At 32.4% G+C, this 16,663-nt stretch overlaps 1 long non-coding RNA gene across 1 annotated transcript; it reads right to left on the bottom strand.

The window, feature by feature from the left end:
- Positions 1-116: 116 nt before the first annotated feature.
- On the bottom strand, positions 117-15,570 carry LOC143065096 (uncharacterized). Its single transcript, XR_012975400.1, has 2 exons — positions 15,351-15,570; positions 117-1,986 (listed from the first exon to the last, which is right to left on the bottom strand). It is a non-coding gene; the product is annotated as an uncharacterized LOC143065096 (long non-coding RNA).
- Between the last annotated feature and the right edge of the window lie 1,093 nt (positions 15,571-16,663).

Here is a 16,663-nt window from a genome sequence, read left to right as displayed (position 1 = left end):
GTGCTTTAAACTTCTAATTAAATAGTGATTTATTGATGATTTTTTGCTGTAGATGTATCTAAAACAAGTTCCATTCGTGTTTTTTTTTCAATTTTAAAATATAAAATAGACTCTGGTCGATAAACAACTTTTATTTCAGAGATCGCACAATACGTGTATATGAAAGACAATGTTAACATACCCGAATATCACAGACATAGTTATAACAAAAATAGAGATTATTCTTATAAATGATGAAAAACATTTATGAATATAAAACAAGTCAAAAAGTAGTTTAAGTATCAAATCTAATAGTATGTTTAATGGTCGTACATGTACTTTGTTGATTAGATAGAAATAAAGATAGTTAAAGGGTTATATCTGTATTGTAGTTACGGTAACAAGAACTAACGGTTCACTGGAATAAACAATTGAAAATGTGTAACAAACTGTGCATAATGTGGAATTTAAACACATAAAACTAATCAAAATTAGCGATAACCAGCGTGCTGACAAGAAAATCCTAGAGCAAACATTTAATAATTTAACATTATGACATACAAAATAACTCCATTCAATCAAACATAAAAAATATGAGGCAAAATAATATATAAACATGCGGTATGATTGCCATTGAGACAACTCTCCACAAGAGTCCAATTGACACAGAAATTAACAACAAGTAGTTTATCCCTATCTACCCTAAATTTGCATGCCTTCCCAAATATATTTTTTGGAAATTTTCGGTTAAGCATAGATAAAATCCAGATAGTTTTTTCGTTCAGCATGCTAAAGTAAACTTTTCCATAAAATGTTTTTAAAAGATAAAACCATTAATGATCTGCTTTTTTCTATCAAGAGACAAACGACAAGTAATCAAATATTTATGTATTTTGTATAAGTTACAAAATAACCCACTTCAACACGTCGTACATGGAATGCTATACTGTCTCTATGAACCTATCGGTTAATATTTCAAAGATGTCCACAAGATATGTTTGTTAGAGAACAACATTTTGAAACATCTTCATAAATATTTCACATGTAAGTAGGTTAATCTTTTGAAGAACAAATGGAAAATGGGTGAAAATAAACCAAGTTCTTTATCATTCGAAATTGGCAACTATTTTTATCAAAAGGATATATTGAAATAAAATGTCATGCGTTTAGAGTATGAATGATGACTTTGCCATGTTCCATACCACCTACTTCAAATAACAAATTTTAGTCAAATGCAATTAAAATGTTCAATATTTTTTTGATTTTAATATATATTTGAATAAAAGGTTAATATCATTTCAATAAAAGGTTAATATAAATTTCAATAAAAGGTTAATAATAAAAGGTATATCGATAAACAATCTGTGTTTCAAACAAATAGCATCAAAGTTAAACTATAATTCAAAGATAAACATAAACTAATGAAATGAAATGTAATGTAATGCAAATTAACCACACAAATTTTTTTACAAATTGTCAGGTTACCTCTGGATGTAAAATTCTTGATATATTCCTCAAATTGAACAAAACGAATTTAAGTAACTGTAATCCAATTCGTTAGTGGTGCAATGCAAAGGGGGTCAATGTATCAAAGGTGCTAGATATTATTACAGGTTTTACCATTAAGGTTTAACAAAAATCCATTTATTTGAATTTGAATTTTGAACTCTTTACAGTAATGGATTTGAACTAAATATATTTTTGTAAGAATTCCGCCTCATTCATTTGAACTTTTCCTTCTTCTGTCACCACTCTGTTATGTTTACCGTCATTATAGAAATCTTTATCCTTCTTTGCTGTGTAGCTCTTTTTCATTGCTTTGCTATCGTCTCCCCAGGCACGAGTTCTTTCTTGGGATTGTTGTTGTCTTTGTTGAATCATAGTGTTTGTTTTGATACAAAGGCATCTCCATACGATACATAGTACGATAAATATCAGGATCATCACACTAAATCCAATGATTAATCCGATGTACATCTCTTCATTCCCTTTGTATAAAATCGACATCTGGAAGTACACAGAATAACAAACTTAAGGCATATGCAATAGATTTAAGAAGATGTGGTATGATGAGTGCAAATGAGACAACTCTCCATCCAAGTCACATTTTGTAAAAGTGAACCATTATAGGTCAAGTACGGTCTTTAACACGGAGTCTTGGCTCACACCGAACAGCATGCTATAAAGGGCCAAAAAAATAGTAGTGTCCATTCAAACGGGAAAACCAACGGTATAAACTGTATAAAAAAAGTAAAATACGCAATTGTGTTTAAGTAAACGTTTTGGTCGTCGCTCTTAATGAACCAATTCTAAAGGTAAGTTCAACCATCATATTGAATGTTCTGATATATATACCAAGTCAAAGTGATCAAAATTGTTTCAGATAGGCTTAATTATCACATGTAGTTTTAGGCAATAGTAATTTTATTTTGAAACTATTGTGAACATGGAAAAATTATACGAAAACGAGTGTACAATCGACTGAACAGCTTTATTTTTCATAATATTTCAGATATGCTTTCTAAGAATAACCTCTAGTGTTCTGTCGTAAGTATACTTTGTCTGCTGAGAGACACCGTTTCTGATACAAAACAAATCTAAACTAACATGAAACATCAAATTTATATAAGTGGCTTCATTTTCCCCAAAATTTGACATTCCTTGCATTAATTAATAAAATATATGAAATAGTTGCATATTAATGCCTAGAGGAGAAGTGGGAGTATTGATTTATCACAAACCATGTTAAACCCGCCGCATATTTGCCCCAAGTCAGAAGCCGCCTTTGTTAGTTTTTTTTTTTTTTTTTTTTTATATGTTTTGGTGTTTAGCTTTGGTCAGGTGAACACAGATGCATCGGACATGTTTCAATTGTCGAAACCCACATCCCGTACTCTTTTCCCCAAATGTGACCTACCGAACTAGACTTTTAACCTGATTTGCAACACGACAAACGGAGCAGATATTTGTTTTTTGACCTTTTTCGCAATGGCTTTGTCAGCTTATTTCAAACTTATGAGTTTGAATATCCCTATTGTATATATCTTTCGCCTCTTTTTCAAGTTATCGTCAGGGTCAAAAGTGTGAAAAACAAGTTACTTTGCATTTAACATTATCACTATTTGTCCTGTTCGGTAATACAATATTTGTCAAGCTGTCTGGTTTGAAATCGTATTATCTCCAAAACCATGAAATTTAACCCCTCCATTATTGATTTAACGAGATTTTATACTTATATGCCTTTAATTCCTCGTACATTTTTGTTTTTTAAAAAATCTGATCGGAAAATCTCTATTTCAATACGAAACTGGAGTACACAGAATCAATATGCTTATACTGAATGACATGAAAAATTAATAAAACGTATTTGAAAAAAGGACATTAATTACAAATACCGCCAATCTGATGTTGACATGTATAGACTACAGTATTTGTATCGTTATAACAAACTGACAGGGTATCTACATCTTCGAAACTCTTACGGTAACTTCAGAGTACTTTTAAAAAGTTAAAAACATACACGTGTATATGTGTACTGTTTACCCTTTGAAAGTCAGTTCGTATATCTAGTCGTGAGATGAATCGAGAAAGAATTTGTAACATTTCCCGTAACATTTGTCGGAATAGCTTTCAGTGGTATCCCGTCTGTTGTGATTATGTAGAAGATGGTGAAACTTGGCTATTGGTTGATAATGTTCGGGTTGCCTATGTACCAGAAAACCGCACAAAGTTGTAATATTAAATTTAATGTCTACGGTACCAATATATTTTAGTTACAGCATGATCAATATCACGGGTGTCATTCGGTTTATCGAGAGAAATGATCGTGAAAAAATATCTAACGGTGGTCAAGTATTGTGACATCGATCGTGAAAGCTCTGGTACCGGATCGTGAATGTAATTAAATGTAAATTCCACTTCAGAATGTGTGAAAAAATCGCTGAATTTTCAAAACGTGTAACAAATCTGAACAAAAAATATGTCTATCAAAATGATTCAACTTTCTCAACATTACTGTGCAATAACTCGGATAAAGAAAATATGCAGCACTTTATGAAAAAAGCACAAAAGGCGTAATGCATGTCTGTGGGATGAATTAAGAAAAATTCGTTTTTTGTACCAATAATGGTCACATTTCAATATATCATGATGTATTTTAAATTTAATCTTTGTTGTGTCTGAAAGTACAGTAAAATTAAAGTATGCTATTTCCATAAAACCGTTCATTTGTTTATGAAAACCTTGAATTTTTCATCAAACTTGATCGTGAAAGATCAGGCAACGCATTATTTTGATCGTGAAAGATCAGGCAACACATTATTTTGATCGTGAAAGACCAGAAGTAATAGTCAACAAGAATGTGTCCAAAGTACACGGATGCCACACACGCACTATCATTTTCCATATTCCACGGACCGTTAAATTAGGCAAAAAAATATAATTTGGCATTAAAATTAGAAAGACCATACCATTTGGAACATGTGTACTAAGTTTCAAGTTGATTGGACTTCAACTTCATCAAACACTACCTTGACCAAAAACTTTAACCTGAAGCGGGACAGACGGACGAACGGACGAACAAACGGATGGACGAACGAACGGACGGACGGACGAACAAACGGACGCACAGACCAGAAAACCTAATGCCAGGTGGGGTATAAAAATCAATATTTCTTTTACCACTTGATATACCTGTAACTGGTTGAAATCTGTAACTTTTTTGATCAGAACGAACATGGAAGCTATCATTTGTTTTTCAACACTTCACTCTGAGAATCAGTCTAGTACAATTCAGGCAGACCGCCACTATTCAGCCAATAATATGGGTATGCAACGTTTAAACCAAAAAGCTATAGTAACCATCAACCATAAAACTTATAGCAAAAACAGCATCTTTTATGAACAATTTAAGATTGAACGATCACCAACGTTTTGTGCAACAATACTTTCTTAAGTTGTATGTATCTGTATATACAACGTTGCAGATGTGAATTGATTTCCAATGAGATAACTATATTTGAAGACCTGTTGGTGACCTTCTGCTGTTGTTTTTTTCAATGGTCGGGTTGTTGTCTCTTTGGCACATTTCCCATTTCCATTCTCAATTTTATTACAGACCAAATAATACCAGAGCGCAGATCTACATCTTACTATCATTCAATATATCAAATACAATTGATACAAGTTTGAGCTAACTTAAAATCTATGAACTGCTTAGCTCTATCCTAATTTAAGATAATATGTGTGCATGTGGTTGCTGATTTAGTATTGAAAATGTGGTACTTTAAGATATTGATTGATATAAAATGAATGTTCTTTAAGAGTGTGCGTTATATACCCATGTTTTTGAAATTTTAACTTACTTGTTGAAAATTAAAATACTTATAAATAGATAGGACTCTTGAGGTGCCTCTCTGGAGGTTTACCTAGATTGTCAAAAGTTATAAAATACAGATAATAAAATTGAAAATGAAAATGGGGAATGTATCAAGGAGTGAAGAAGACAACAACCCGACCATTGAACAGACAACAACAGAAGGTCACCAATAGGTCTTCAATGCAGCGAGAAACTTCCGCACCCGGAGGCGTCAGCTGACCCCTTAACAAATATATATATATACTAGTTCAGTGATAATGGACGATTTGTAAACATTGTATTGGAGCATTGTCTAGCAAAGCAAATCGTGCATATTGCAGAGTAACAAAGCAAATACACATGCACTTATTAATAATTGATATTTCAATTTTGAATTTATTTGTGAAATATGTGCATTATAAAACTATCATGAATTAATGACTGATGATCGGAACCGAAATGCACATAGCTAATTTTCCGGCATTTGATGTCTATCCTGGACGAGAAAAGTCTGTAATTATTTATTTCATTTAAGCCAATAGAGACTGCGTATTTCTCAACCCCATCATTATTCAACCAATCGGAATATATATGTGATTAGTAATTAATACAAGATGGCGTGTATGTCGACTGAAACTAATAGCTCCGCATCGTGATGCGAAGCAATTGTTTATGAAACATGCAAACAGACATGTGCACCAAATACCGTAGCCAAATATATAACATACAGGTATATAAGCTTTATAAATATAATGGGGCATAAAAATGAGAATTCAAAGTTATAAATACAAAATAAAACATCTTAATGTTTAAGAAAACAAAAAGGACGGACAAATAGACTGACATGGATACAATTTACCAAGTCTGTGTGGTATTATTAGATAATTTGATCCAATGGCATTGCACGATTATAGACCTTTTCACCAACAAATGAGACCCGGGTCAGTCTAGTTTTTTTTTCAATACCAATAAAGATATTAACTATCATATAATTTGAAGAATAATTTGAACGTCTTCGTAGCATTAGATCTTTCACGATCCTTTTCACGATCTTCAAAAACCGGTACGTGATCTTTCACGATCCAGAATATAAATTTTGTGTATATATTTCTTTTTTTACCAAGATTCAGATTATGTTTATACATAATAACTATGAGAAGCATTTTATTCATTCAAATAGAATGCCCTTTTTTTGGAGAAAAATGATTTTAATTCATTCGAATTTGTGAAAAAAATATTGTTTGTTTACATTTTTTATGTCACTGAAATGTTGAGGAGCAATCTGCCTTTTATTGTTTTGTAAAAACTATGCACATTTAGAACTGGATTTTCTCACATACTGATCATAATGTTGAACCATTTTGACAGACAGTTTTATTTTGTTGTAAATTTCTCTGTGTAGTTAATTAAATTAGATTATTTACCGACATCAGTGGCGGATCCAGGGGGGGGGGGGGGGGGGGTTCCGGGGGTGCGCACCCCCCTTTATTTTTGCCGATCAATGCATTTGTATCGGGACATATGTTTTGCACCACCCCTTTGCCCTGGGTGCCCTGGGTTAGCACCCCCCCTTTCGAAAATTCCTGCATCCGCCCCTGGACATTTCGTATTAAATTTCTTTCACGATCCGTCTCGCAATACTTGACCACCACTAGATATTCTTTCACTATCAATTCTCTAGATAAACCGAATGACACCCGTGAATATATATATAAGATATTCGAGTTGATAGATGTGAATCTAGCTCACAGTTCATTTTCATGTAAGTCAGCATTCCAAAACAATAAGCATAGACGAATTGGTTTACAGCCGATTGCATTGATTGTGTAGGTAAAGGTAATATCTTTGGTGAGCTTGCTTGCAAGCTGAACCGTGAAGCCATATTATTAGGGTAAACTACCCACATTTAAGAGTAGACTAGTCCGACAGATAACCAATTTATCTGTCTGTCGGACAAGACTATTTCGGGAGGAGGGTAGTATACACCATTCGATATAATACTCGAACTCAATGATCCAAACGAAGCAATGGACATGTGGTATTACTTACTTGTCAATGTTTTAAATAAACATGCCAGTGGCGGATCCAGAAATGTTCATAAGTGGGGGCCCACTGACTGCCTAGGAGGGTGTCCGCTCCAGTCACGCTTCAGTGATTCCCTATTTAAGCAACCAATTTTTTCCCAAAAAGGGGGGGGCGGGCACCCTGCCCCCCTAAATCCGCCTCTGCATGCTCTTGTGGCCAGTTGTCTCATTGGCAATCATACCACATCTTTTTTTTTTATATATATACATGCACCTGTTATTACTAGACGTGTAAAAAATAAATATCTACCAGAATGGATACTAATGAAATCAGTAAATCAAAATTCCAATGAGTTTATTTTCACAAATAAGAAAGACACTGAAAATTATAAAAATATAGGAATAAAACTAGTAAATTAATTCGTTCTGCAGTGGCTAAATATTTTATGGATGCAATAGATGGCATTTAAACACTGTGTCTAAACCACACCGGCGAAATTTGTTCGGACTCGATGGTATCTAACATCCGGCACAATGACGGAACATTAATAGACAGAAGAAAGCTAGGTTTCTCCTTATTTTCTTATTTTTTTTATGATATCGAAGAATATATATACATATACAACTATTTTCTATTGTGATATGCAATATTTTCTACAACCGTTCTATATTAACGAAGAAATAAGTCAAAATGCATGTCAAAATGACGAATGGAGTGAACCTTGCCTCGAAATTGTTTAATTTCTCGTTAAATTGTTCACATTGTACGGAAAGAAAGGTACGGGAAGATAGATATTGACACGGAGATTGTAAATTTAGTTATTATGAGCATCTGAATAATTGTATTTCTGTGTATGGAACGAAAGAAAAGGGTCATGTCAAATTAAAATAAACCGGTTTCGTCAATGTTGTTACTCCACAATCACCCGGTTTCGTCTATATATATCACCCGTTTTTTTTTGTTTTTTTTAACAAACAATTTATGAAAAGAAACTTTGGCACGGATCTGAACATTGTCTTTCGAGAATTTAAATATATATTTATTGTAAAGTAAACTTGGCGTGTTAAATCTATTTTAAACGGGCACTTTTGGACATAGTTAATTATGATAATACACATTTTCCTAATGAAATGCGTATCCCTTATTTCACTTAACTTCAAACTAATTTTAAATGGAATATAAATACTGAATAGCAAACACTGGTATCTAATTATTTGGTAACATTATTTTATTTTCTTTGTTTATAATATTAGTATGTAAAGATGAAAAATAAAAGGATGTGTTTTGATTGTGCCATAATTTTAATTTACTATACTATATTATATACACTTAGTTTACAATATTTACTATCAATTATTAATACATTTATGCATTCAATCATTGACGAACAGTCCCAAACCGACTATAGTTTATACTGTTCTACACAAATTAATCATGCATGCAGTCCTGCCAGATTTTCTGGTACTATATATACTGTGTTACTTGCGCACTAAAGAGAGTTTTCACACTTAAGCATCCATAACATAGCAGTGAGATTTGTAACGTTCTCCCCGTTTCTGGTACATTTATTTTCATAGGCATGTTTTTCACATTATTTTTACAGTTCAAATTCATTTTTTGTACAGTTCAAATTCAATTGAAACTTCAAGATAACTTTCGAAAACAATATCTGACAGTTTTGTATTTTCAATGTGAATAAAAGTTGGTTTGCAAAACATGACCGTCATTTATATCTAGGTCTTATTAAGAAGAAGTGACGGTAACCACTTATTCCATAAACATTGACAATGAGACAACTTTCTTTTAGACACAAAAATTATGTTGAATTAATCAAGTTTAGGTCAGCGTATGCCTTAAACAATGAGAAAAACACACAAACTGTATGAAAGCAAGCTATAACAGGCCCTAAATTATAAATGTAAAACAATTCAAACAAGAAAACTACCTGCCTATTTTATGTTCAAAACGCATATGGTATAAAGCAACCAAAGACAACCATGGAATTACAAGCGTGTGATTCGGGAATGGACTGAGTTAAAGTGTTGTCGCTGACACAAACAGTACAACAAAAGTACAAATAATAAAAAATGATGAAAAAAACTTAACTCGTCCAATGACAGAGCCTGTATAGTAAATGCGCGATGTGTGCCAAAACTTGTATCATAATTAAAATTATCCCTTAAATATAATAAATATAAATGTATTCGCAGTTTACTATGAAGTCCACTATCACTGAACTAGTATGAATATTTATGAAGGGGCCAGCTAAAGGACGCCACCGGATGCGGGAGTTTCTCGCTTCATTGAAGTCCCATTGTGGCCTTCGGCTATTTTCTGCTCTATGGTCGGGTTGTTGTCGCTTGGAATTTGTATGAACTTTAATGTTGATAGACATTTTTAAATAATCTGTTTTTTTATACAGATAAGCTGTCCTGAAGTTACGGTGCGACATGTTTATGCTGGACAGACGGATAGATAGACGGACAGACGGACGGACCGACTGACTGATAGATGGAGGAACGGACGGAAGGACGGACGGACGGACGGACAGACGGGTGTATACAATAATACGTCCTGTCAAAATTGGGACGGGCGTGTAAAAACGCAAAGAAATCATCGGAAAAAAAAACTCGTAATTAAAGGTAAATAAGTTTTATTAGGATATCGGCCAAGTCGATTTATTTGTATATTTGTCTGCCTTATCATTTTTGCTATATAACTTTTATATATATTTGAAAAAAATGTATAGAAATCGACAAAAAGAACTTGATATTCGGCATTTATTTTAATAAACATAATCCAACTCACATAATCCGATTTCCCGGGTGTCCCTGTTTTCTCATTTCTTACAATATTTTAATTCGGTATACACTTTATAAGATAAGTGGCGAATCTAGATGACGTATAGGTTGCACGCCCCGACCCCACCTTTGGTTGCCAAAACTATATTGATTCCTGTATTTAAAGATTTTGTAAAACAAAAAATAATCAAAATATTGTTCGACTCGCTACGCTCGGCGGTATGTAAAAGTTGTTCGAGTTATGTCCACTTTGAAATAAACTGAATCCGTCTGTCCGTATATATTGTCAAAATATATTGACCAACGTCAGTGTACGATCATCATAACACAACGGCGACAATACAGACTCGTTTTTTTAAGTAATGTTAACAAAATAATTATTATTGAATTTTGTCGATGACCTGAGACTATTACACTAATTTGGACATAGCAGTATAGTTACAATAAGGGATAAAAAAAAAATTAATGCATGGTAGCTGTAATCCTACATTCATTTTCTATGTCGATTATGCATGCATATACAGTTGTCTTATATCAACATTTATCCTTAAGAAGATTTATTTTTAACGATTGTAGAAAAGATTACATACATAGAATGATTAGTTTACTTATAAAGGTGTCCATCCTTTTGTGCGAGAAAATCACATATCAATTGTGTGTTTCGATTTTTAAGACCGTAAACTTTAATTTCAAGTTTAAACATGTTCAACATATTTTCCCATAACTCATATAGAAAACGCATATTTAGAGAGCTTTAATCTCAATATGCTGTTAAAAAATTTCGGAATGCAAAGTAAATTAAAATATTTGTGTTCTATAAGAGTAGGAATGGCAAGTTTTTGCTTATTATTTATTTGAATCTGAGACTCATATAAATAATAAGCCGTTGTCCGGCGAACGAACTTGTTTTCCAACGACCCACAAAACTCCTTTTGAACGCTGAAGTTAAATAATCAATTATAATGTAATGCAATTATGATTTTTTTTATTTGACCAAACCGGGTTATGCATTTTGAAATCTATGACGAAACCGGGTTGTATACATTGACGAAACCGGCCAGTTCCATTTTGACATGACCCATTTCTTTCGTTCCATACACAGAGATACAATTATGGAGATGTTCATAATAACTAAATTTGCAATCTCCGTGTCAATATCTATCTTCCCGTACCTTTCTTTCCGTACAATGTGAACAATTTAACGAGAAAATTAACAATTTCGAGGCAAGGTTCACTCAATTCGTCATTTTGACATGCATTTTGACTTATTTCTCCGTTAATACAGAACGGTTGTAGAAAATATTGCATCTCACAATAGAAAATAGTTGTATATGTATATATATTCTTCGATATCATAAAAAAAATAAAAAAATAAGGAGAAACCTAGCTTTCTTCTGTCTATTAATGTTCCGTCATTGTGCCGGATGTTAGATACCATCGAGTCCGAACAAATTTCGCCGGTGTGGTTTAGACACAGTGTTAAAGGATATGAATTTAACAACAAAACAGGAAATTGACATTTTAACACACGAAGGAAAAGCACTTATAAATAAAAATGATATTGCTAACTGCTTTAATGATCATTTTAGCACAGTGGGTGAGAAGCTGATATCAAATCCTCACAAAAGTTTTAAATCTGAGAAAATTAATAACTATGTCAAATCAAAAATAAATGATGATGCTAAATTCTCATTATATACTTTCACAAATATTTAGGTTCTACTAAATCAACCGCATCTGATGTTGTTGTACCACGAATTTTAAAATTATCAAGATCGATTGTAGCATGCCCCCTTGCTCACATAATAAACCTTAGTTTATGTACAGGAATATTTCCTAATATATTAAAATTTGCTAAAGTTGCTCCCATATTTAAAGGAGGTTCCAAACAATTATCGACCCATTTCAATATAAGTTATTTGAAAAAAACCTGTTTTACACAACTATATTTATTCTTACCCACACATAAACTATTAATACAACAGCAGTCTTGATTTCGAGAAAAACATTCTTGGCATACAGCACTTATAGAAATAATTGATAATTGGTTAGAGGAATTGGACAATGGAAATTTTACCGCTATTCTTTTTTAGATTTTAAGAAGGCATTTGATACAGTAAATCACAATATATTTCTATCGAAACTAAAACTATACAAATGTGATGACCAATCTGTATAAAATGGTTTTCATCATACCTCTCTCAGAGAATGCAAAAAGTTAAGTAAGGAAAATCTGAATCAGAATATAAAACTGTAACTTTTGGAGTTTTTCAAGGTTCCATACCTTAACCTTAGAATATTCAGAATCTGATCTATATGCTGATGATACAACTTTGCATTTGTCATCTGAATCTATTGTAAATCTAAATATATGTTTGAATAAAGACTTTGGCAATGTTTTATAATGTTAATGGTGTAAAGAAAATGATATGATGATAAATAGCAAGAAATCACAATGTATGATTGTTGGATCAGACAGAAAATTGGAAAGCTGCAATGAATGTTTATGTGTTTTAGCACAAGATAATATTACTTTAGATAACAATGTTGAAGTTGAAAAACTTCTTAGAATTCATATTGAAAAAAATCTATCATGGTCAAATCATATTGATAAAATCTGTGAAACTATTTTACCCAGAATATACCTGTTAAAACGGCTAAAATGTTATTTACCATTAAAGGGATTACTCTTTTTAAAAATATCTATATATTACCCAATATTGACTACTGTTATACAGTATGGAGTCTTACCACAAACTGTAATTTTGAGAAGATGCATTAGCTCCAAAAAACGTGCTGCAAGATTGGTTTTATCTGTTTCTTTTGATTTTCAATCAAGATTATTTTTTAAAAAGCTTGCATGGATGGCTATATTTACGAGCACCTGATTATCTATCTATTAAATTTACTGCTTGTACTGATCTTTATAACTATTGTCTCAGGTCGACAGCATCAAGACTTCTTCGTGTACCAAGATCTAATTCTGAATTTTTAAAAAGAACATTTAAATATTCTGGTCTTATTACCTGGAATAATTTACCAAATAATATTAAAGAGATAAATAATTTAGATAATTCAAATGTTCAAACTTTTTTCTAACTGTACAGAAAGAGGATGCTGGATTCTAATGTATTTTTTTTTTCTCTTGAATTCGTGTGTACTTGTCTTATTCAATATTTATGCTGCTATATATAGTATTTTGTATTTTGTATTTTTTTTTTTCTATTTGTGTTAATAGTTTTTGAAGGCCTCATGGAAGATTAACATGTCATTGTTAAATGTGTAATTTACGTCAAATAAAGAATTTTATTTATGTATTTATACCTTACCTAATTATGACTTCACGGTTCAGTTAGCAAATAAGCTAGTTTTAAAAGATATAACCTATACCTACACACTCAATGCAATCGGCTTTAAGTCGGGTTTTGCGTGTATTTTCTTTTTGCCCAAATTGTCTTGTGATCGATTGGCAACACTTATTTAATTTTCACTAAATACTAGTACTTAGTTCTATGTTTGACTAGTTGAAACATTGTGTCAGTTAGGTTCATCGACTCCTTACATGTATCGTCGTTATAACTTTAGAAATAAAAACTTAACGATTTTGGTGAAATAGTCTTAGTTTAAGTTTAAGGGGCCAGCTGAAGGATGCATCCGGGTGCGGGAGTTTCTCGCTACATTGAAGACCCATTGGTGGCCTTCGGCTGTTGTCTGCTCTATCGTCGGGTTGTTGTCGCTTTGACACATTCCCCATTTCCTTTCTCAATTTTATTAGTATATGTCTTGCATAAAAATTGTTAGTGAGTCCACCAGTTGACCAAGATAATCTTTACAGTTAACCTAAGCACTCCAAAAGTATATACTATAAAAAAGATGTGGTATGATTGCCAATGAGACAACTATCCGCAAAAGACCAAAATGACACAGACATTAACAACTATAGGTCACCGTACGGCCTTCAACAATGAGCAAAGCCCATACCGCATATATACCGTGAGCTATAAAAGGCCCCGATAAGACAATGTAAAACAATTCAAACAAGAAAACTAACGGACTTATTTATGTATAAAAATGAACGAAAAACAAGTATATAAAAAAAGAGAACTTTCCAAATGTTTCTTCCTCACTATCATCTTTGCAGTTGGAACAAAACTTGACTTGTTTCGAATTTGCTATCAGAAATAATACTTAGTTACATAAATAATCTCCCACCGTTATTATATGTATTGTTATCCAACAGTAACCTCACTTCAGGCAAAGAAAAATAAGTGTTGGTTAAATGTCCACAAAATTCGTGAAAGTTGACCGAGTGTGCTAAACAATGCATCTAGTCATTGTAGGCGAGCAATCCTGGTTCATTGAAGCCTGAAGTCCGAGATTTATGGAATCAGAAAAACTACCAGTAAGACGATATCATGTGTCCCTTCTTGTAGACATGGATACGGGTAGAAAAAAATATGTTCTAATGGAAATTACCACATTTAAAAAAATATGATAAATACTAGCATTCGCCTCCAAAGCTTGCAAAAATTCAACTCTTCAGTCTTATCAAAGTCATGTTATTCGTCAATTAATAAATTAGAACGGTCACACCAGAGTAGAAATTAAATATACTGTGACTGCAACTGATTTCACATATTTGATCGAATACGGCCATTTTACACATGGTTTGGGTATAAAAGTACAAGAAAACCCTAACCAAATCAAAATACTTTTCTCACATCAACATCTTTATATATAAGACACTAAGCCACAAAGTATCCTTTTGGGGTAATATTGGGGTTCAAATCGTAATATCAATGACGCAGTCTATGTCATTTTGACAGATTTGTTTTAGTTTATTCTTACATTAGAGAAGTTTGAAGGGGTAAAAGAATAACGAAGACAAAATTCAAAACTATAAAAAACGATTTCTTATACTATTGTATTATGAACTAATAGTACTTAAAAAAATTTAATTCGAAGGGTAAAAGAAGTTTCATTTCCTTGAATTTTTCTTTAGCTAAATTTTGTGTTTACAGTCAGTGTTTATGTATTCATATCTCAGAAACCATAAAAGCAATTTCAAGTAGAGTCTAGTATGAGGACAGTTAGAAAAAAATCAGTGAGATTTGCAATAAATATTGCGGTTAGTAGAAAAAGAAACATACATCTACTGTATCATACTACATTTATATACTTAAACATACCTTGAAGTTTGGTTTATTCAATTATCTCTAATTCCATATACTATATGTATTTATTTCTTTTCATTTTCAGCCAGTTTCCATGTCAAATCATGCGCTCCCGTCATTTCAGTGTATTATACTGATTATTGATGATATCCAGGATTGTATATACCAATAATAACAATGGATTTTATGGAAAATTTATTGATTTAAAGCATTTTTTCGCTTTATATTGACACACTCAAAAGAATAAAACATGATACTTTTCAATATAATTAAACATAATACTGGGTCTTCAATATAGTTTCTTGATATATGATGAAATATGGTCCTGAAGTTTTTGTCATTGGAATATAACCCCGTCACATATATATGTTCATGTTTTAAGTTAGAAACCTTTAGATCTCCAGTGGATGTACAATGTCATATGTTTGGACTATTCGGATAATTTGGTATCTAAGGCTAATCTCGAATAGTTCCCGTTTAATTTATAGACCATGGACGACTTTTAGGTTGACATATAGAACATAAATGTATCGTTGAAGACTCCATATGTTGTTTGGATCTTTATTCCTGGGGCGTAAATTACACAGAGGCATGAAGGTAGTTGTCTCCTATTGCGGGTTGACAAAAAAAAAAAAAAAAAGAAAAAATGAAGAAAAAACATTGAAAAGAAAAATAAACTGTTATCACAGAGATATATGTTTCGCCTTTTTGTACTGTTGATAATGCAAATGTTGAAATCAAAATAGCAATAGATTAACATTTAAGTTATGGGAACATTCTAAGTCGATGAACCATGACTAAAGGTACATGGTTAAACAATATCCATGGAAATAATATGTGCCAATGCTGTTGCAACTATTTACTTATGATAAGTTGTTCATGTATTAACTTGTAAACTGTGTACAAGTTTCAAAGTCAATGAACCGTGATGAGGGGCTGGGGTTATATAATATCCATGGAAACGATACTGGTAAATGGCAATAAATCTAAATACCAAATATCATTGACATTGCAATTTTAAACTGATCTTATCACAAACTAATACATGTAAACTAAGCAAAATAATAAAGACAAAAGACCATCACTAAAGAGTGAGGTGAACTAAAAAATCTCCATGGAAATGAGAAATGCCATTGCTTATACAACTGCATACTCATGTAAGCTAAGCCAAAAGTTTCAAGATCAACAGACCATGACTGAGGGGACAGGGTAATAAACTCCTTGGGATATGCCAATACTTATACAACTGCATTTAAACTAGACCTAATCACACATTAAAACATTGTTGACGCTACCGCCGACGCCGGAAACAACATACATATGTCTCG

Source organism: Mytilus galloprovincialis, chromosome 2 (assembly GCF_965363235.1).
Source record: "Mytilus galloprovincialis chromosome 2, xbMytGall1.hap1.1, whole genome shotgun sequence".
NCBI lineage: Eukaryota > Metazoa > Mollusca > Bivalvia > Mytilida > Mytilidae > Mytilus > Mytilus galloprovincialis.
Note: the sequence above shows the minus strand (reverse complement) of the source record. Positions and strands in the feature narration are given on the sequence as shown.